Raw genomic sequence first — 22114 nt, 5'->3', positions numbered from 1 at the left:
TTGCCTTGGCTGCCCGAGTAGCTGGGATTACAGGTGTGCCTACCATGTGTGGTTTTGCTCATGATTTTTTTTTTCCTACCAGGGATTGAACCCAGAGGTGCTTAACCACTGAGCCACATCCCCAGCCCTTTTTATTTTTTATTTTGAAACAGAGTCTCGCAAAGTTACTTAGGGCTTTGCTAAGTTGCTGAGGCTGGTTTTGAACTTGGAATCTTCCTGCCTCAGCCTCCCAAATTGCTGGAATTACAGGCATGTGCCACTGCACCCAGCTGCTTATGATTTTTTGATATAAGTGAATATTGTGTTTTTATGCAGTTAAATACATTTGTGTATTTATTGTCATTTCATTCATTGTTTTTATGCTTTTGCGATCCTTCCTTATCTCATGATCAGCAGACTGCCTTAGGATATCGATATGTGCTAGCATTAATTTTTACCTTTAACGTTTTAGTCCTTTTGTGTTATATTTTGATTCATGGTATGTGTCATGCTCAATCATTCACTTTTCCAGCAATGCTGGTGAAATTCTTCATCTGCTGTCCAGATTATTCCTAGAACACATATGTGCCTTTAAAGGAAGGGTCTTGTTCTGGACCACCTGCTCTGTTTTTCCCCCCATGTGTTTGTGTTTTTATTCTTTTTAGTATTCTACTTTTTCTCTTCCTCATTTTTGTTAAGATGGTACATGCATGTGATAGAACAGAGAATCCGCAGGGGCTGGGAGTGAAAGCAGCCGTTACTCTCCCTGACCTCTGCCCACCTGTCTGCTGTTTAGGGCCATCGCTTGTGACCACTTCTCCTTTCCCTGTCTGTGGTCCCTCCTTGCCAGTATGCAGCCTGCTCTAGTGACCTGACTTGGTTTATCCCTTCAGGACAATACTTAGGGTTCCTTGCTGTGACAGATGGAGTTTTTTGCTACTACCTTACTTTTCCCTGGATCCAGTCAGACCCACCCACCCATAATTTTGCCTGCGTTTGTTCTAGTTCCTTGCATAATATATTTTATTTCAACCTCAACTCCTTTCCCATCAATTGTATCCAGCATTTTTTGACTGGTAAGGACGTTCCTAACCTGTTCCCCTTCTCCTCTCCACGTCCACCTCTCCTTGTCTTTACTCCTTTTCCAATGATGAGCTTAACGACATTTCCTTAACCGTGTCATTGTGTTTATTATCTCAGTTTTAGAATTTGATCTTACAGGTTGAAGGTTGATCTTACAGGTTGTTTATGTGGTTAGAGCTCTCCATTGTTATTTTTTATGTAAATGGAATTGTTTGGTAGGTTGTACGTCAAGTCTGGTTTCTTCACTGAGCACAATACTTGTGAAATCCCATCCCTGTCATTTCAGCAAGTAGCTCATGGCTTTTTATTGCTTAACAAAATCCATTGTGTGGAGATCTCTCACCTTGTTTATTTGTTTGTTTATTGATTGGTTGGTTTGCTGCTGGGCATCTGGGATTGAACCCAGGTTTTACCACTGAGCTGCATTCCCAGCCCTTTCTGTTTTTTATTTTGACCAAGTTGCTAAGGGCCTGGCTACGTTGCAAAAGCTGACCTTGAACTTGCCATCCTCCTGCCTTAGTCTCCCCAGTTGCTGGGATTACAGGCATTCACTACTGCACCTGGCTCTATCCATCTTTTAACGGACATTTTGTTGTGTCCAGTTTGAGGCCTTTATGAATAAAGCTGAAATTAACATTCAAGTTCAAAAGACAAACAACTCTTTCGTTGGTTGAAGAGTCAGCTGGTGGTCTAGGATTGCCTCTCCTTTTCTGAGCAATAATGCATTTTAAATTGCTACAGCATACATTTTACTTGGTGTTTTTTCTTTCTTTTTTCTTTTCTTTTTTCTTTTTGGTAAAGCTGCAGCTATTAATTCATTGTGCCTCTTTAAGGAAAAGAAAACAGAATTGGTCTGACTTTCATAGCCCCACTTTTGCAATTTGGATACAGCATAGGCTTTACTTCACTTAGGACATTGGTTCAGGTATTAGAAAATTTACAGGTGGATCTTGGGAGCATCTGATCAGCTGACAGGCCTTCTGATTTCAGAGCGATGGAGGGGCAGGTGTAACTTCAAATAATAGAGCTGAAGCCAGGGTGAATCAGAGGCAGCAATGGCTTGTGACAGCCAACTGTCAGTAACATAGGCATAATGAGTCCCGAGGTGCCATCGGCTTGGGAGGGAGTGATCCTAGTGAGTGTAAGCTCGCTTGAGGAGGGGTTTGGGAACTGGGGGTTGAGACGTGGGCCAGAAGTCAGTGGGCCCTGCTTGGAGTGTGTTTCAGAGAACTGTGAGCAGGTGAACTCTGGCTTCTCGCTGGCACTGACGAGGGATCTCTTTGCCGATGTTGGTTGCTGGGTGGTTTGTTTCTTTTGCATTTGCATTTAGTCATTTGAAGGAACAGCATGTATGTTACTGGGTTTGATTTGCAAATATGTGTTCCATTCATATCCCTTGCCAGCCATGATTTCCTTCACAGTAAAAGTCGAGGTTCCTGGTGACTGGATGAGTGTAAACTAAGCAAATTGCTGGGTACTTTGAATACTTGAGTGCACAGCACAGTCAGATTTTATGTTTGCAAATGTGCAAAGCGAATACCTGCTCTCAAAGCAGCTGCCACTAACAGGATGCAGCCGAGGCCAGGAACAGAGTTGGTCCTGAAAGGGCCTTTCCGAGCATGGTGCCAGGTATGCTGAAATAGTTAACTCTTGAACCAACAAAGGGATGCTGGTGTTTCTGCTGAAGACATTAGTTCTGCATGGGATCAGCTGACATGCTTCTGAGTTCAGAACGACAGAGGGGCACGTGTAACTGGCCCCTCCATGGTACTTGATAGGGGTCAAGTACCATTCCATCACTTCATGAATAAAAAGGGAAATTGAACATCGAAAAAGGAGGAAGAGCAGCTTCTGAGGGAGAAAGACTGTTCTGGAAGTTGAACACGTGGAGCTGTATGAAGGGCTCACCTCTCGGTCCATTGTGCTGTGTTCTCATTTGGACTTTCTTGGGAATGACACGGGACCCTGGACGGGGCTGTAGCCCAGCAGTGCCCTGTACTTGCCAGTGCAGATGCCCATGTCAACAGCTGTGCTGAGGTTTCCAGTCCAGGGTCAGGAGGAGAGCCCTGGCAGCCCTGTCCCTAGCAGTCCTAGCAGGGACCTGCTAACCAGACCAGGCCACAGAGGCCAGGGCCTCCCGCCAGCTGGGTTCTTGCATGGAAGATGGCACAGGGCCTCTTGCTTCTTCTCTGAGGTCCCACCTGTCTCTCTAAAGGTGGGGCAGGTGCCGCAGCAGCAGGGGTCGCCAGCCTTAGCTGAGCACTGAGAGCACCAGGGAGCAGGAGGCCTGGCATGGTCAGAGGAAGACTTGCCGCTCTCTGCTCCTAGCAGGGAAGAGATGGTCTGCTCTGGTGGGCAGGTGCAGGGGACTTTAGTGAGGATCTCTTTGCAGAGGTATGGGCAGGGCATCAGGAGGCATGAGGGCCATCGTAGGCTTGAGGTGAGTCACTGCAAGGACCAGAAGACCCCCATGTCCCAGGAGACAAGGAGAGTGGCATCTGGCCCAGAGCAGAGCCAGGAAGGACAAGCTGTGGCCAACGTGGAGGAGTGCAGCTGGCCAGCAGGATGGCTTCCCTTCCTCTAGTCCCTGCCTCTGATCTGCCTGGGTCCCCAGGGACCAGCTAGAACCATGCAGATGGACCTCCTAGCACCCATCAGTCACCTGGTTGTGTGTGGGGGGTTGCAATCCCAGGTGCCTGGCACCGGGCCCAGTAAGGACACTTGTGCAGTCCTGTTTCATGGTGTCTTCTGCTACAGGCATGTTCAGGGGTCACTGACCGTCCCTCAGCTCTTCCTCCAGAACCGGTTCCCACGTTCTTTGCGTCTCAGTTTCCCAGAGAGAGCTGGTGCGGCTCTTCCCGGCCCTCAGCCCAGCAGGCGCCGTTCTCCTTGCGAGGACCCTCAGCATCATCCTGCCCCAGAGTGTGGGGCCCTGGCTTGTGGCATCTGTAGTTTTCACCCCAGACACCCAGTGCCTGCCTTCCTGTGTGGGTTTCCCAGCCTGTGCATCAGTGTTCCTGGAGATCAATCCGTGCATAGGCCAGGATTGTGTGCACGCCAGGCCACGGAGATGGGGCTGCACTGGAAAAGCACTGGAGAAGATAACAGAGGAGCATTGGGAGGGACGAGCCCCTGGCCTGCTGGGGACAAGCTAAAGCCTTGCTGATATTTGGTTGCCTTTTAGGACCTTAACTTCCCGTGGACTGTAGCTCACCCTGGCTCACCATGGCTCCTCCTGGACCCGGCCTCCCATTCACCTTGTGCTCTAGCTGCGCTCCCCCAACCCTGCTCCCCTCCAGACCCCTGATTCCATCCCTGCCCCCTCCCCCAGGCACCTGGCTCAGACCCGACCCTGACTCAACCCCAGCCCCTCATCCCCCTTTGAGATCCCCCTCCCCAGCTCACAGCTCAACGCCCCTGACCCTGGACCCTATTCCAGGTGGCCCTGCCTGTGCCCCTGTTCACAACTCTCCCCTGCCTCCTCCCACCGAGGACAGCTCCTCTCTGCGATAGACTGCTGTGTCCATCGGGCTGGTTTGGGGCTGTCTCTGGATCTAACTGTGGTGTCACATCATGTGCTTGGGGTGATGACGGGTCAGAATCGGATCCAGTCAACTTCTCCGTAGTGAGCAAAGCTGGCGAGACCGAACGTCCAGGGGCCACCTGTGGTGGTCGTGAGGAGCGGGCGAGGGTGTCTTCTGGCTGACCAGGGGCCGCCATTCCCTTCCTTGTCGTGGGCATGCTCCCTACTCAGTGCTGTTCCTCATCTCCTGTTAGGGAGAGGTGAGGGGGATGGCTTATGACACATGGGGATCTTGGAACACGTCCTTCCCATGGCCCCTTTGCCTGCTCTTCCTCTGTGTAGCTCATCCCCATATGATCCGGAAGACCTTCAGGGCCACCGAGGGCTGGGGGCTAAAGACTGAAGTCTCGAGGGGACTCCGGTGTCACCCATGAGGTGGGTAAGGCAGGGACCTGGAGGAAGGGTTCCTGGGAGAACAGGAACGGGAGAGGGGTTCTCTGACAGTGTGTGGCCTGGAGCCCAGAGCTGCCGGGCCTGGGGGCCTGGTGGGGTTGGGCTCAAGGGGCCCACAGGGAGGATTGGAACAGGCAGGACCTGACCACAGATGGGTGGGGACAGGGAGGTGGCTGGCTGCAAGGTCCAGGGGCAGAACTGGGGTTTTCTTGGTGGTGGAGGATGGGAAGGGCTGTGCGGTGGTGGTGAAGGAGTAGCTCTGGATGTAAGGCTGCGTTGGGGAGGCAGGGCGTGGCATGGAGGTTCCTGGCCTGCAGAAGCTCTGCCTGCACTCACACGAGCTTCTGGGCTGAGCAGCTTGGCCTGGAGCGGCTGCAGATGGGAGGTGTGCGGGCCTGAGCTTGCCTGGGAAGGGCACCGGACGGGCTGTGGGGAGTCTCCTCACCATCACCAGGTGGATCCGTGTGTTCTCTGTGGCTGGGCATTGGACACAGGTACAGGGTCTGGTGGCTGGTGGGACCCGGTGAGACTCCTGGCCACAGGCCCTGCAGGGGGCTCAGCCAACTGAGAAGGTCCCGTCTCTCCTGTGCCTGGGGGCGCGGGGGAGTCTATTGTTCTTGGCATGAGCGGAACAGATTGTTCCAGGCTAGGGAAAAATCAAACCAAACAACAAAACGACTTAATTACGTGCCAGCACCCTTGGAAATTAGCTATTCTTTCTAACATGAACCTCTAATGCAAGTTGGATATATCTCAGATGCGTGTGGGATTTTTTAAAAAATTGGTTTTGAATTTATGGACCTTAGGCCTGGGTTTTCTGGCTCTTTCTGTTTTTCATGGGGCCCAGGTTGGAAGCCAGCCCCCTACTTTCCCCACGCCCGTCAGAAGTCTCATCCCCCTGCGTCAGTCACTTCTGAGCCTGTCCTGGGGCACCGGGAGATGCCACCTCACTCACTGTGTCATTTTATGCAGGTGACTCCTGGGGGGCCTCCTACTTCTGTCCCCACCTGTCCCAGTGCTGGCAGTGCCTCGTCACCTTCAAGCCCTGCTTCACGTTTGTGGCACTTGATGGAGGAATAATTCATACTGGTGACACCTTCTGAATGGCCAGCCGGTGGCTTTCAACAGATACCGCCAGGCATGGCTTAGCAACAGGAATGTATTCGGAGAAACGAGTTGTCAGGTGACTTTGTGGTGGGGACATCATGCAGTGGTGCGGGCCCATCACTAGGTGGCCTCTTGTACTGTCAAGCGACACAGTGCCCTGTGCAGGGGTGCACACTTATAATCCCCGCTACTCTGGAGGCTGAGGCCGGAGGATTGGGAGTTTGAGGCCAAAAAGGGCTGGGGAGGCAGCTCATGGCCGAGTGCTTGCTCTGGTTCATCCTGGGTATGGCCAAAAAAAAAGTAATAAACTGGAGACACGAGTCTGATGCCAGCACAGCGTAGGTAGGAGTCCACTCTGAAATAATGATAAAAACTCGAGTAAACAGTAAGTATATCACCCTTTAATATGGTCCCTGATTGTCCTCAAATGTCATGTACTACACATGACAGGATGCACTACACTTTGTATGACTTGGTGCAGTAAATTAATTTACATCAGCCTCACCCTAGACATGAATTTATGATGGTCTTGATGTCGTTGGTGACAGGAGTCTTTCAGCTTCGTGTAATCATTGTACCAAGGATTGAACCCTGAGCCTTGGCCGTGGAAGCAGGTGCTCTACCATGAGCTGCGTTGTCCAGGCTGATCTGCACCTGAGATCCTCCTGCCTCAGCCTCCCAAGTGATATATTGGGATCTTACGGGACCACGGCTGTACATGGGGTGTCACTGACTGAAATGTCATTATGTGGCACATTGCTGTACTTGTGCCTGTGTGATCGTCCCCCCTCCTAAAACACAAGCCATGTTGCCCCAGTTAGTTTCCTCCTGCTCCTTTTAGTTAGTCTGCACCCATGAAAGCCAACCGCCATTCACGCAGTGAAGCGGGGTGGACTTCAGAGGACTGGCACGTGACAGGCTGTGGTGCCTGGCTTCTGTCCTCGACACGCTGGGTTTGACATGCACCTATCTTGTGTGTACCCCGAGTTGCTTCTCATTTTAAATAGCTTCATTGAGATATAATTTACATAGCATACAGTTTGCCCATTTAAAGTCTAGAACTCAATGTATTTTTTGCATATTCCATTTTTAATTTTTAAAATTGTGCTAAACTATAGATAACATGAAATTGGTCATTTTGATCATATAGTAAGTGTGTTATTTACTGGCATTGATTCTGTTTGCATTGCTTGCAATATCACCACTATTTTCAATTTTTTTCCATCACCCCAAACAGAACCCTGTAACCATTAAGCAATAACTTTTCCTGCAGCCCCTGTAACCTCTAATCTACGTTCTTCCCTGTTCAACTTATTTCACATAAACAGAATTGTGTTTGTCCTTTTGTGTCTGGCTTATATCACTTAACATGTTTCCAAGCTTCCTTTATGTCGTAGTGTAGATTTCATTCTTTCTTAAGACCGGATGATATTCTGTTATATGGATATACCAGTTTGCTTATCCATTCATGTATTGACGGGCACTTGGGTGCCTTCATGTTTTAGCTATTGTGAGCAATTCTGCTGGGAGCATGGGTGTACAAGTGTCTGTGTGTACCCTCCTTTTAACCTAGGAGTGGAATGGATGGATCCTATGGTAACTCTGGTGTCCAGCTGTTTGAGGACCACAGTGGCTGCACATCTGAGATTATGACCAGCAATGCAGAAAGGTTCCAATTTCTCCAGAGCCTGGCCAGCACTTGTTGGTTTGTCTCTGTGTCAAGTCACAGCCGTCTTAGGAAGTGTGAGCGGCATCTCATTTGGTTCCGTTGGCACTTCCCTGGTGACTAATGCTGTCGAGCATGTTTTCAGGTGCCTTTGGCCACTTGTGTCTTCTCCTTGCCTGTGTTGCTTTTTATGCTATTGTTACTTTATTGACATATTTGCGTATTGGGAAATGCATACTTCTTAGAAGTAAAACTTAATGCATTTGACAAATTTATATACGCACATACAAATATCACCCAAATTGAGACAGGATGATTCTGTCACCCAGAAGTTCTCTATGCTGCTTTCCATGAATCCCCACCCTCTTTCCATCACTGTGTATTAATTATTAATCTTGCTTATTCTTGGATTTCATTAGATGACTAAAAAAACAAGCATTCGTGTGTGTTTGTGCGTGTGTGTTTGTGCGTGTGTGTGTGTGTGTGTGTGTGTGTTTGGTTGTGTGTTAGGGTAGTGTTTGAGGTCTGTGTCAGTGTTCTTGTGTATCAACCAGGACTTTGTTTTTGTTGCTGACAGTTTTCCTGGGTTTGGTACAGCTGAGTTTACTCATTCAGTCTCTTGATGATGAACCTTTGAGTTTTTTGCTGTTGTTGGCTTTTCTGAATAAAGCCGCCCTGAACGTTTTTGCGCGTGTCTTTATGTGGAGATAGTCTCTTCTCCTGAGTGGAGCTGCTGGGTCACAAGCGAGGCACGTGCTGAACTTTAATAGAAACTGTCAGTTTTCCAGGGTGGTTGTTCCATTTACACCCCCACCCCCTGGGAACACGCGTCCCACACTCTTGCCAGCATTTGGTATTGTCAGTCTTTAATTTTAGCCACTCTGGTGGGTGTGTGGTGGTGTCTCATTATGGGTTTAATTTGCATCTCCCTGATGACTAATGATATCAGCACCTTCGAATTTGGAAAAGGTTGTGATTTACATTTTTCACATTAAAAAGTTAAGTGAGAAGATCCTCATGAACACCTGCAGAGCAGCCCTGAGCTCAGGACGTCCGTTCTGACAGTCGAGTCGGATTGACAGATGTCAGTTTCAGAAACATCTTCAATCACAAATGAGTTGGCAACTCAGTTAAAAAATAAAAAGCGAGGGGAGGCATGTATTTAAAGAATATTTGGAAAATAGCGGAAAATGGCCAGGCTCTCTCCTCCCATCCTGCCTCCCACTGAGAACTAGCTTTCTGGAGGGAAGATTCTGGTCCTGACACTTGCTGATAGCGCCGTGATGTTCCCCCTCCAGCTCTGAGCACACTCTGGCCCCTTGGCCCTCCGGCCTGGCGCTGACCTGGGATGCCCGTCCACTGGCTCTTCTCTGCCGTCTCTGCACTTGCAACGTGGCCCCTCCTCCCTGGTCCCACAGGGTGACTCTTGGCTTGGGCTGAGGAGGCTCAGCCTGTGACCGTGCCAACTCCTCCCCTGCCTGGACCAGTTTCCGTAGTCTGTCCCTCAGTCCCCTGGGCCAGCGCTGCCTCGTCATTGTTTCCTTCCCCCCCTCCCTCCCAGGCAGCATCCCTGGGGCCCTGTCCTGTTAACATTCATCTTCATGTGCCCCGCCCAGCCAGGCCCCAGCAGGCCGCACCGCTGCTTGTTGGGTGGGGACAGATGCCCGTGGGTTGTTGGCCTTCCTGCCCGGAGCGTGCTTTCCGTGGTTTATTTCGTCACACCCTTCCCGTGTGTGTGTGTGTGTGTGTGTGTGTGTGTGTGTGTGTGTGTGTGTGTGGCCACACCTGTGTATTCCTGAATCTATGACACACAATACAGGCACCCGGACCTGGCATCCTGACCTTCTCCCTGTGGCCACTGCACCCCAGCCTGTGACACGGGGCTGCCCTTTGTCCCCATGGGAGCAGGGAGCCCCAGAGTTGGAGGCGGCCAGGTGGCCAGCAAGACCAGCTAGGAGGTGTTTGAGGCGTGGCCCGAGGCACCTAGGCCAGGACTAGGTGAGGATTTGTTTGGATCCTGTATGAGAGCCCTGGCATGACAGAAAGTGGACGCTTCTCCCTTAGCGGTCAGGCTAAGAATTAATGAGGTGCATTGAGCTGTATCTGGCATGCCCGAGGGAGTGACCCAGAAGTGTGTGCCTGGTGCCCAGGTGCAGCGATGGCACGTCACCGTCCACCTGAGAGCCCCCCCAGAGCACCAGCCTGGGACCTTGCCCTGCAGGCCCTATAGCTCCTGGGCCATGTTAAAAGACCAGGATTCAGGAGGCCTAGGCTGGGGCCGGGATCCTGCCTGTCTCTGAGCTCCCTGTGACCCTGATGCTGCTGGTCCCAGAGCCTCACATGAGGGGCTGGGGCTGAACCTAAACCCACCAGGAAAGAGCAAGTTGGTTGTTGGTGACTGGCCGGGTGGTCCATTCTCGTCCACTCTATGTGAGGCAGACCAGCATTTGCACATCATGGAATTTCTACTTGTGAAAACATTGCCTTTAGGAAAGGATTTGGGCTTTCTTTATCATTATGGAGATGGTACTGATACCTGCGTGCCTGCAGTGCATGGCGGGTGGGCGAGCTGCTTGGCACACGCTCCAGCCATCTGAGGAGGCTTAATTCTTTGAATTGAAAATTTGTGGCCAATTTAGATTTGGCGGGGAGGTACTTTTATGTTGTGATTTTACAGGAAATTCATGAAATTGATGGTAAACTCTAGGTCCAGAAAGGTTCCATTCATTGTTCATTGATTGCTGGTTATAGACTTATACAGACCCTCCCAACTCTTTCTTTTTTGGGGTCCTGGGGGTTGATCCCTGGGCTTTGCATGTGCCGGGCAAGTGGTCTACCTCAGAGCCACACCCCCAGCCCTTTTCATTTTACTTTGAGACAGGATCTCCCTGAGTCGCCCAGCTGGCCTTGAACTCGCCACCCTCCTGCCTCAGCCTCATGCAGCTGGGATCACAGGCCTGGCCACTGCCTGCCCCAGCTTCCCCCAGGGGTTCTTTGATGGGAACAGCCTTTCTTCCTTTCACTGTTTCCTTACAACCTGTGAACATGCGTTTGTAATTAAACAAGTTGGAGATGGGAAGCTTTGTCAGGATTTGTATTTTCATAAAAATTCTGCATTTTCTGATTATTAAAGAGAAGCAACTATTCATTGTAGGAAAGAATGGGATTTTTTACTAGAGAAAAACATAAAGAAAAAGAATCACTAATAAGCTCATCATTCAGAATTGTCACTACTGAAATTTGGGTGCATTTCCTGGTATATTTTTATGCGTGTTAATGGATAATTTTACGGACTTGTTTATAACAGTTTTCACTTTATATTACTATTTCATACTGTCCTCATGATTAAACTTCTTTACAGTTTTCATTTTTAATTTATTTAATTTTTTTGGTGAGGGGGTACTGGGGAATGAACTCAGGGGCACTTGACGAAATCCCCAACCTGATTTTATATTTTGTTTAGAAGACAGGGTCTCACTGAGTTGCTTAGAGCCTCACTTTTGCTGAGGCTGGCTTTGAACTCTTGATCCTCCTGTTTCAGCCTCCTGAGCCCCTGGGATCACAGGTGTGTGCCACCACACCTGGCATACTCCACACTTTTAGTAATACTTGATAACAGGAGATTATATACCATAGGAAATTTTCTTAACCCCCATTTCCACTAATTTCAAAAGGAAAGGACATTTTTTTTTTTGAAGAAATAACATTGTCCTCTGTCTTCTAAGAATCTAGTGGATCCTGGCTGAAGCCCAGAGGGGAAATTTTCTTAGCTGCTTTGTGGCAAATTCTACGGTACCTAGCATACATCTAGTAGATTATGGTTAATAAAATACTAGTACATTTTGTTTAATTATATTTCCACATAAACGTGTTCAACCCCAAGCAGAGATCCATTCTCAATACAGACCTAAACTTGTCCGTTAGTGTGTCCAGGTTGTAGAAGATTGGGAATGGATCTTGTCAATAGTCTGTCCTGGGGCTGGGGATGTGGCTCAAGCGGTAGCACGCTCGCCTGGCATGCGCGGGGCGCTGGGTTCGATCCTCAGCACCACGTAAAATAGAATAAAGATGTGTGTCCACCGAAAACTAAAAATAAATAATAAAAAAATCTCTCTCTAAAAAAAATAGTCTGTCCTATGTACTTGTGACGTTTATTACATTGCTGCTGTATTATATCGTCCCCAAACACGATGACTTAAATGAGCACTTGGTTTATTTTCTCTCACCGTCTGTGGCTCAGGAACTTGGGAGCAGCCTGGGTGGTTCCGACGGAGAGAATGAGGAGATGGTTGTCTGAAGGCCTGGCCTAGGCGGTGGGTCCCCTTCTAAAGCGCCTCACTCCATGGCTGACGAGTTGGTGGCTGGCGGCCTCAGTTCCTCTCCTTGGAGAATCTCCACGGGTCTGCTGGGGAGTCCTCATGGCATGACGGCTGGCTTCCACCAGAGCCTGCGGTCCAAGAGACCAAGGTCAAAGCCACAGACGGCTGAAGACCTGGCTGTAGGGCTGCCTATCATACTTCCATCATATTCTGTGGGCCACACAGGGCCATCTGATTCAGCACCGGAGGTGACTACCAAGGGTGTGAGACCAGGAGGCAAAGATCACTGGGCCCTCTTGCCCCATCGGTCACTGTGAATATGAGAAGTATTATTGTATTAGCGTGGAATTGCAATGTCTTTTGGTTTTCAAACATGATTCCTGACCTATAGCTCCCTTCCCAAGGTGGGCCTAGAAACTCATCTTCCCCCACCTTTACTTGCCATGAAGAATTCTGTGACCTAGCTTGTCTGTTAGACTCTCCTCATTCCAGAGAAGCCCCACCCAGTGTCCTGAAGGAAGGAAGCTACCGAGAGAGGCCAAGGAGAATCTGAGTAGGCAGGCCCCAATGAGTGTCCCCACCCAGCCTGTGAGCCTAGCGCCTGCGCCATGAGTCTCAGGGAAAGACTCACAGGGACAGGGTTCTCGCAGGGAGCTGAACACGCGAGGTGCTTGGAGGCAGATGCACCCCTAGAGGACATGGAAGCCCCCGGTCCTTTCTCCCACACCTTGCCCTATGCATCTCTCCAATTGTGTCTTTCATAAGGTCCTTCATAATAAACCAGTGAATGTGTTTTCCCGAGTCCTGTGAGCTGCTCAGGCAAATTAAACCCAAAGAAGGGTAGTGGGAGCCCTGATTGACAGCTGGCTGGTCAGAAGTGCATGTTATAAACCCCCTGGGGCTTGTGACTGGCACCTGAAGTGGGGGACAGTCCTGGGGACTGAGGCCCGGCCTGTGGGATCTCACGCCATCTGCACTGGCTCAGAGGATGCCAATCAGGCTCACCACTGCTGCAGAGCGTGCTTGGGGTCAGGGGTCTCCCGTGTTGATTGTGGGGAAGCAGAGGGAAAACCAGATACCTTGTCATCCTGACCCATGAAGGAATAAGGAAGAAAGGTGTGCTCGTGCCAGATGGATGTGTTTCCTCCCCTGGCAGGGCCAAGAGGTCTCCCAGGTGTTGCTCCTCCAGTTGTGTTTCCTTGTAGTTCTGCACTGAGCTGTGTACGTCCACCGTAAAAGTCCCAATCCTGATTTCAAGGTCACTCAGTGAGTCAATGGTCTGAAGAACATGGATTGCCCTGACTGTCACTGCCTTTGGGTTCCCCGTTGGTGAAAGGTGTGGCTTCCCATCCCCACCTGCTGCACTGTGTGGAAACCACTCCTGCCGCTGGGAGACTGGGACCTTAGAAGAGACTCTTGAGACGTGAGCAAATTGTGTGCGTGTGCGTGTGTGTGCGTGTGCTGAACTCCTCGCAGGCAGTGAGGTTCATAAAGTGACTTACAAACTTAGGCAGCTTTTTAAATTTTGTTTTTAATCTTTGTAGTGCTAGGAATTAAACTCGGGGCTTGATGTGTGGTAGGCAAGTGTCTGCCATGGAGCCACCGCTCAGCTGAAATTACCATCAATCTGAAATCATAAATCCAAGTAAGAGGTTTGCAATGATAGTAAAATTCACATTTTATGCAAAATTTAATCTAAAGGGGAAATTGTTTTGAATTACTGACAACCTTGAACTCATCAAATCCTACTTCTAGGATGACAGAGTGAACCCTCCCTTGGAAAGAATTCTCTTGATATATTTTACTTGGAAAGAATTCTCCTGATGTATTTTACACGTTTATTTGTCCTTTTATTAGTGTTTGCCTCATTTATTTCTTCAAAACAATTTATTTGGCATATTTTTACTTGAGGCAGAAAAGCATCAATAAAAATATAAATATCATCGGGAGCACTCCTGTCGTGTGACTTTATTTGGATAATTAAAAAAGCATGAACCTTGAAAGGACATTGAAACAGATTCAGATTATAAAACCTACAAGGCTTCTCTCTCACAGAACGGCCAGTTAGGTTTCCCTTTTCTCCTTTCAGAAAAATAGAAGAACTTCAGTCTTGCCAGAGCCATGCACACATGTTGGAAAGGAAAGAAGGAATGGTATCATACCCCTGTTCTGAACTGTGGTCATTATTATTTTTTCATCTAATATTGTCCTGGGAACATCTTTACAATCAGCAGCTGCATTTTGGCTTCATTCCTAGCTCAGTGACATGGGTTCCCATGCGTGTACCTAATTAGCTAGCCGTTTCTCTCTACGTTTTAGTACCGGGGATTGAACTCAGGGGCACTTAACCACTGACCCACATCCCCAGCACTTTTTGGTATTTTATTTTGAGACAGGGTCTTACTGAGTCCCTTAGGGCTTCCCTAACCTGCTGAGGCTGGCTTTGAACTTGCAACCCTCCTGCTTCGGTCTCTGGAGCTGCTCGGATTATCGGCATGTGCCATCGCGCCCGGCTGGCTAGCCATCTCTGTGTATTTCAGGCTTTGGCAGTTACAGATCTTTCTGCAGATCTCTGGACACACTTCTGATGTCCCCACAGCGCATTCCTGAGGGTGGACTTCCTGGGTTCAGTGCCTTGGGTTCTTTGGGTCTGCCTGTTGCTCTCAATCTCTTATTCATCCTCAGTTCTGGGCCCAGCGTGGTGCTTGCCACACTGACAGGCAACCGTCTGCCCTGCGGTTTCCTTAAGTCACTTCCTTTCTTGAGTTCGGAAGCAAGATAAAGACCTGAAGCTCACCTCACCCGGTGCGGTGCCAGCCCTTGGTTCGGAGTGAGCCGAGCGTCGTGGAGGTAGGAGGTCCTGGAGTACTTCACGGCTTGAGCATTCATTCCACAGATGCTTATCCACATCTTGCAGATGTCAGGAAACCAAGCTAGAAAGGTAGGACTGTGACCCACTCGGGCCCAGCGTCCCTGGCAGACTGGCATGTTCAGGGGCTTGAACATGGATGGCCTGCAGGAGGGTCCGGCGTGGAGATCCACTAGGCCTTGTGGGCAGCGGGCAGAGGAAGGGCTCTCGAGGCAGAGGCTTGAAGGGAAGGAGCCAGAAGTGTCTCTGGGGACACTTAACCACGGTACCTCATCGGGCCACACTGGGTTCAGCCAGCTCAGGTTCTAAATGTATGCCCTGAATGGCAAATCCCCGGCTGCTGGGCTCACCTTGTACAATGTCTTTACAATGTACGGTGCAACATGGGTGTCAAATTTTTGTTTCTCAAAATGTCCAAACTCCCGTCCTCACCAGTGCATAACTGTAAGTGCATCTTCTTCCTGGTCAAGTAGCAAATACAGACTCTTAAAATAAAGCACAGTCCCGGGTGGAGGGGCAGTGGCATTGCAGACAGTTGTTGATGCGACACAGTGGTAGGCGCACACTACTATCACAAACACACACACTCAGGACAGGCCGTGTTCACTGGGATGACAAGCAACCCCAGGTTTCAGTGGCTTAGCATGACCGGGGCTTGCTTCCTGCTCACCCATGCACGGGTGCCAGCTGCAGGGCTGGGTGTGGGGCCTGTCCTCCCTCCCTGTATGGAGGCCCAGGCTGAGCGTCCCTCTTTCTCAGCGTCTGGATGGTTCAGGCAGAAAGCAGGGAACGTGGCAGACCGTACGCCCTCTTGCAGTGGAAGCCACACGTGCCGTTTGGCTGACATTTCATTACCCAAAGCAAGTCTGAGTCAAGTCAGAATCTCACAAAAGGTTGGGAAGTGGAGTTCTACCATTGGCCCGAAAGGGTACCATAGGAACAGCTCCGGTGATCAATGCAGCTGAAGTGTCCTTGGGCTTTTGTTTTTTAATTTTTTTTTTTGTCTCTTTTCACCATCTCCTTCGTGGGCCATTGCTCACCCAGGTCAAGAGTGTCCCCTCTCTGTACTAGTGTGTCCCCTCTCTGTACTAGTGTGTAGGACAAGTGGAAGAGAACACTGCTGGGGGCATTTGGGGGCACAGGGGGATTGAGCCCAGGGGGCTCCACCACTGAGCTACTTTCCCAGCCCTTTTAATTCTTCATTCTGAGACAGTCTTGCTGAGTTGCCAAGGCTGGCCTTGAAATTGGGATTCTCCTGCCTCAGCCTCCCGAGTCGCTGGGATTATAGGTGTGCTCCTGTGCCTGGCTGTCAGGGCATTTTTAAGGAATGCTAACCAAGGGGTGTTGGGACAGTGAGACACACCGGGCCATGAGCTGGCAACATTTCTGGAGAAATGAGCTCATCTTATTCATAGTTAAACCATGAGTCCATGACTTTCAGCAGCAGGCCCTTCTCCCTCTCCAGGCGCTCAGCCCATGTCTGCTCCTGCAGCTCAAGCGTCTGGTCTTAGGGCATCCCCTCGTGACTTGGGGTCTGGTGTGGTCTTTTTTTGGTACCGGGGATTGAACCCAGGCAAGGGTGCTTAATCACTGAGCCACATCCCCAGACCCTTTTTAGTTTTTATTTTGAGGTAGGATCTCGTAAGGCTTCACTAAGTTGCTGAGGCTGGCCTTGATGGTCTGGTGTTTTGACAATCTGCGCTTTCCTCCTGGCAGAAAGAATAACTGATTGTTTAAAGTGAAGCTTTCTAATTGTCTTAGTCTGTTTTGTGCTGCTATAACAAAATACTGCAGACTAGGTAGTTTATAGACAACGTAGGTTTGTTTGGCTGATGGTTCTGAATATGGGGACTCCCAGATCCAGGGGCCCAATTGGTAAGGGCCCTCTTTCTGCATCATCCCAGATGACCCACATGGCCCTGGGGTGGCCAGGGCTGCTTGGGTACGGCCCCCTCCCTTCACAGGTGATTCCTTTTCTGTTGTTCAGAGGTTTGTTTGCTGATGAGAACGCCGTTGGCCTAGACGCTGTCTTGCCTGCTGTTCATGGTTGATTAAAGTGATGTAAGTTCTTCACGGTTCTGCTTTATTTTAAAGAATTCAGACTGCACGGAAACAGCGGGTAGGAGTGACGGTGGTTCTTTAGTGTTCCTTCCTGCCCTGCCTTAGTGGGAGGTCTCCAGAGTACGGGGTGTGTGTGTGTGTGTGTGTGTGTGTGTGTGTGTGTGTTTATATATGTGGTGAGAATTGTTGTAAGAATTTGTTGGCTGATAGGCTTGTGGGGGTGGAGGCTTGGGGAGGCGTGGCATCTGAACTGAAGGTGGAGTGCTGGTCACCCTCTTCTTACTGCTGAGTGTGTGTGGGGGTGGGCATCATTTTTTCTCTAAGGCCTTCAACTTATCAGACGAGGCCCACCACACTACGATGTCTGTTTTACTCAAAGTCTACGGTTTTTTTTTTCTTTTTTCTGTACTTAGGATTGAACTCAGGGGAGCTCTACCACTGAGCTATATCCCCCGACCCTTTTTATTTTGAGATGGGGTCTTGCTAAGATGCTGAAACTGGCCTGGAACTTGCCATCCTCCTGCTTCAGCCTCCCAAGTCCCCAGCATTACAGGCATGTACCACCATACTCAGCTCAAAGCCGACCATTTTAAGTCTTATCTAAAAACCTGCCTTCACAGAAACATCTAGAGGAATGTCAATCCAGACACCGGGTCGCGTGGCCCAGCTGGCTCCACACCACCCTCCCTCCCTGTGCTGTTTTGGTGGGGCGTGTGTGTGTGCGTGCGTGTGTGTGTGTGTGTGTGTGTGTGTGTGTGTGTGTGGCTCTGAGTGTTCTGACCCGCGGAGCCTGCCGCCACCCCCTCATTGCCATTGCTGTAGACGCCGTGAACAGATCCCTGGTGTCATGTCCTCCCTTCTTCCTGCAGGGAAGCTCCCTGCCCCTGAGTCCTTACTCCTGGTCCTTCACAGGTCGTGTGGGTGGCGGGCCCCTGCCCTTGGTGGGGCCTGAGGTGGGTCTGTGGTGTGTGCTGACGGCTGGCCGGGGCTCAGTTCCCCTTACTCCTGAGCTCCGCCCTGAGCTCTCCCGGGAAGGCGGGGAGCGCTGTGCAGGACCCTTAGCTCTAGGGGATCCCTGGCAGGGTTCACTCACTCCCAGGACAGAAAAATGAGAAATTGGCAATGAGGCGCCCAGAGAGGGGACCTGTTGTCACTGGGATCCCAGCCCTGGTGGAGTGCAGGGCCGTGCGTCTACTAGACAATTTGACAGCGATGCTCTTGTTGATGTGAGAAGATGACTGCTGAGAAATCCCTCCTGAAATATGCTGCCGAGGGGCCTGTTTCCATGGGTCTGTCTTATTAATGCAGGAAATTGTGGCATAGCGGAGAAGTCCTACCACCCAGAGAAGCTCCGAGTGAGGTCTGGGAGCCGGCTGGAGTCCCAGGTGTCCCTCCCATTGTGCAACAGGAGCCCTCAGCACAGGCCCGCTGCAGAGAGGAGCCGGCAGCGTGAGCCCCGGTTAGCAGAGAAACTGCAAGTTCCAGGAGCTCCTTAGTGGATCCGCCGCTCACTCCATGTTCTTTTCTCTTTAAAATCAAACTATTGAAAACCTTTTCACGCCATGAATGGATCACTCCAGAGAGTGCATCCGCTAGAGAATGCTCTGTTGGACGGCTTTCACTGAGTTGAGGATGTGGTGAGGATGTCCATGTTGAAACCTATCATGGGTGTCCTCTAGAACTTGAAACAACACCCGTGATTTCCTGTCCTCTTGGGAGGGCCGCTGGGAGGCTTATTGAGATAACAGGCGGGGGGTGGGGGTCTGTGAAAAACGACGTTTTTATTAAGAATCTGGTGGTAGTCGTGCTGGGCCACTGTGGGGTTGCTCTGAACTTGACCTTGATGTCCCACAGCAGTGGCAGGTGTACGGGACGTGCTGGCCGTGGCTTGAGATTTAGCTCTGGGTTGGATTTTATTGTCTCACTGCATCTGCACGTCTGAGGAGGTGGACCCGAGTCTTAGCCTGCTAAAAGGTGTCTCAGTCAGCGCTGGCTGCTGTAACAAACACGGTAGACTGCGAGGCTCGTGAGTTCTCACAGTTCTGGAGGCTGGAAGTTCCAGATCAGGTGACAGCAGGGTTGGTTTCTGTTGAAGACGGCCACCTTCTCTCTGGGTCCCCCACATGGTGGCAGAAGGGGCTACAGAGATCTTCAAGGTGCCTTTCATGAGGCTCCACCTTCCTGACCTCAAACCCTGGAGACTCTACCTCCAAACATCACCACGTTGTGGGTAGGGATCCGACAGGCAGTGAGTGCCCTCTGTGACCAACAGCTGCCTCCGCTGGCCTTGTGTTTCTTGACCTTTGGTCATTTCCTCACGTGTGTGGGGGACGTGCGTGTGTGAGAGTGGACGTGTGTGCTGGCGATGTCGGGCCTGGGTATTCAGACTCTGCAGTTTCAAAGGACGGCACAGGGTCCCCACCCCTTCCTCTTACCCCTGACCCGATGGACTGATAGAGTAAACCCTGCTTCTAGAATTCCTCTGACCCCACAGGGAATGTCACAGAGTTCCAGGGGGGGAGAGCCCTTTCCCTGGGAGTCACAGGGGGAAAAATCTGCTCGTGCCAGCACAGACTTCAGTGTGACTCACATTCACGGGCAGTTTTGATGATATGCTGCTGATAAGGCAAGTGCATTCATGAACTGGGAATCTTTCCATGGCAACCGTACAAAACCCAATTCGTATTAACTTATCATCTTTTCTTCTCTCTCTCTTAAAAAAAAAAAAAAAAGAACAACAAAAAGAAGGGTGCAAAGTTTCATCACCCCATGTAATTGGAAAGTCCAGAACCACCATGTCAGGTGAGGCTTGATCCAGCTGCCCTTACCGTGGCTGCAGGACCCGGTTCTCTGTCTTTCCACTCTGCCTTCCTTGACTGGAGCCTCGCCCTCCGCCTTCACCACCTTCTCCTGGGCAGCAGCAGAGCACAGTGGCTGCCAGAGCCCTGCACCCCCTTGCTCCCTCCTCCAGCCAGAGCCACGGAAGCTCTCCCCGTAGCTCTTGCTCAACCCCTGTATCTGTCATTGTCCCCGTTAGGTGACATGCCTCTCCAACCCAGTCCCTGTGCTCAGGGATGGAGAGGTGACGGCTGGGATCCCTGGGAGGGGGAAGGCTCACTCCCGTGCAAACAGGGGCTGACTCAGAGTGACTCATTCCCAAAGAACAGTTGCGCCATGTTAACCCGAGGCGAGGATGAATGTTGGAGGCCACAAACACACCCCCACTGTGGCGCTTTTGAGATTTGTCCTGTAATGAAGAGTGACACTAGCCAGTTTAGAGGAGAGGTGATCATTGTGCACAGGGGATCAAGGTTGGTAAAAGGGGGCTGAGTTCTTAGGGCCGAGAACTTTCTTGTCCAAACAGCAGAACTTTCTTGTCCCGTCGTCTGGAGATCCGAAGTCTGAAGCCCAGGGGTTATGGGAGGCCGTATTCACCGAGGCCAGCAGAGGAGAGTTCGTCCTGCCTCTGCCAGCCCTCAGTGTCCTCTGCAGTCTCTGCCATGTGGTCACATGGCCATGAGGTCACATGGCTTCTCCCTGTGTCTCCCCCGTCTCCTGTATCATGTTGGATGGGGTCTACTCTACTGAGGTGTGGTCCTGTCTTAACTGCTCCCATCTACAGGGACCCTGTCTCCAGATAAGCTCACGCTCATGGCCCGGGGGTCAGGACTTACATCTCAATCTGCAGGGTCACAGTTCATTCCATAGGAAAGCCTTTCTGGGGAGCCTCGCGGAGGACTTGGTGGCTTGGCGTTTACTTTGGCTGATGGGCGAGGCTGGCTGCAGGCCCTTGGCCCTGACAGTTTTATGGTGGAGTTGCTTTGTCTCACCTCATAAGGGGTCTGTGGACCCCACAGAGAGCGCTGTGGCTTAGGGCCCAGTGGGCACTGAAGATAGTGAGCCAGGGACCTGCCACATGGATGGATTTTTCTCCATCTCCACGACCTGCTGCTTCCTGTCTGTCGTGGCCCGAGGACACCAGTGAGTGCAGGGATGCGGGGACCAAGACTCAGCTCTGCATTCTGGCTTCCTGTGTCCCTTGCTAAGGGACCCAGGCAAGTTCAGTGGCTGCAGGCTACAGAGGCCATCCTGTGAACCAGGTGACAGGTCTCTTCTCAAGGTCACTGTGTTAGATGTGCAGGTGGGAGGCTGTGCCTGGCAGCCGGCAGGGTCTTCGTGGTGGTCTCAATGCTGTTGCTGCTGGAGATGTGTACGATGGCAGACCTGTCATACGCTGTCCCCTCACCCATGCATGATGGCAGGCCTGTCATATGCTGTCCCCTCACCAGTGCATGATGGCAGGCCTGTCGTCTGCTGTCCCCTCACCCACGCACAAAGGCGGGCCCGTCATCTGCTGTCCCCATGCACAATGGTGGGCCTGTAATATACTGTCCCCTTACCCAGGCACGATGGCGAACTTGACATACACTCTCCCCTCACCCATGCATAATGGTGGGCCTGTCATCCGCTGTCCTCGCTCACCCATGCACGATGGCAGGCCTGTCGTCTGCTGTCCCCATGCACGACGGTGGCACTGTCATAAGCTGTCCTTTCACCCATGCACGATGGCAGGCCTGTCGTCTGCTGTCCCCATGCACGATGGCAGGCCTGTCATACGCTATCCCTTCATCCATGCACAATGGCAGACTGTCATATGCTGTCCCCTCACCCTTGCACAAAGGCAGGCCTGTTGTCTGCTGTCCCCTCACCAGTGCACAATGGCAGACCTGTCATATGCTGTCCCCTCACCCATGCATGATGGTGGGCCTGTTATACACTGTCCCCTCACCAGTGCATGATGGCGAACTTGACATACACTCTCCCCTCACCCATGCATAATGGCAGGCCTGTCTGCTGTCCCCATGCATGATGGTGGGACTGTCATAAGCTGTCCTTTCACCCATGCACGATGGCAGCCTGTCGTCCGCTGTCCCCTCACCCAAGCACCATGGCAGCCTGTCCTCTGCTCTCCTCCTCGCTCGCCAACCTGCTGTAGGGTTATGTTTCCTTGTCTTGCTGGAGACCAGTGGTCTCAGGCTGTTGGGGTGGACCTT

At 50.9% G+C, this 22114-nt stretch overlaps 1 protein-coding gene across 25 annotated transcripts in view; it reads left to right on the top strand.

The window, feature by feature from the left end:
* Ankrd33b (ankyrin repeat domain 33B) overlaps nucleotides 1-22114 on the top strand; it is a 255262-nt gene that overhangs the window by 25723 nt on the left and 207425 nt on the right. The window lies entirely within an intron of this gene.

Source organism: Ictidomys tridecemlineatus, chromosome 1 (genome assembly GCF_052094955.1).
Source record: "Ictidomys tridecemlineatus isolate mIctTri1 chromosome 1, mIctTri1.hap1, whole genome shotgun sequence".
In the NCBI taxonomy this organism is placed as follows: Eukaryota; Metazoa; Chordata; class Mammalia; order Rodentia; family Sciuridae; genus Ictidomys; species Ictidomys tridecemlineatus.
This window is presented reverse-complemented; position numbering and strand designations above follow the sequence as displayed.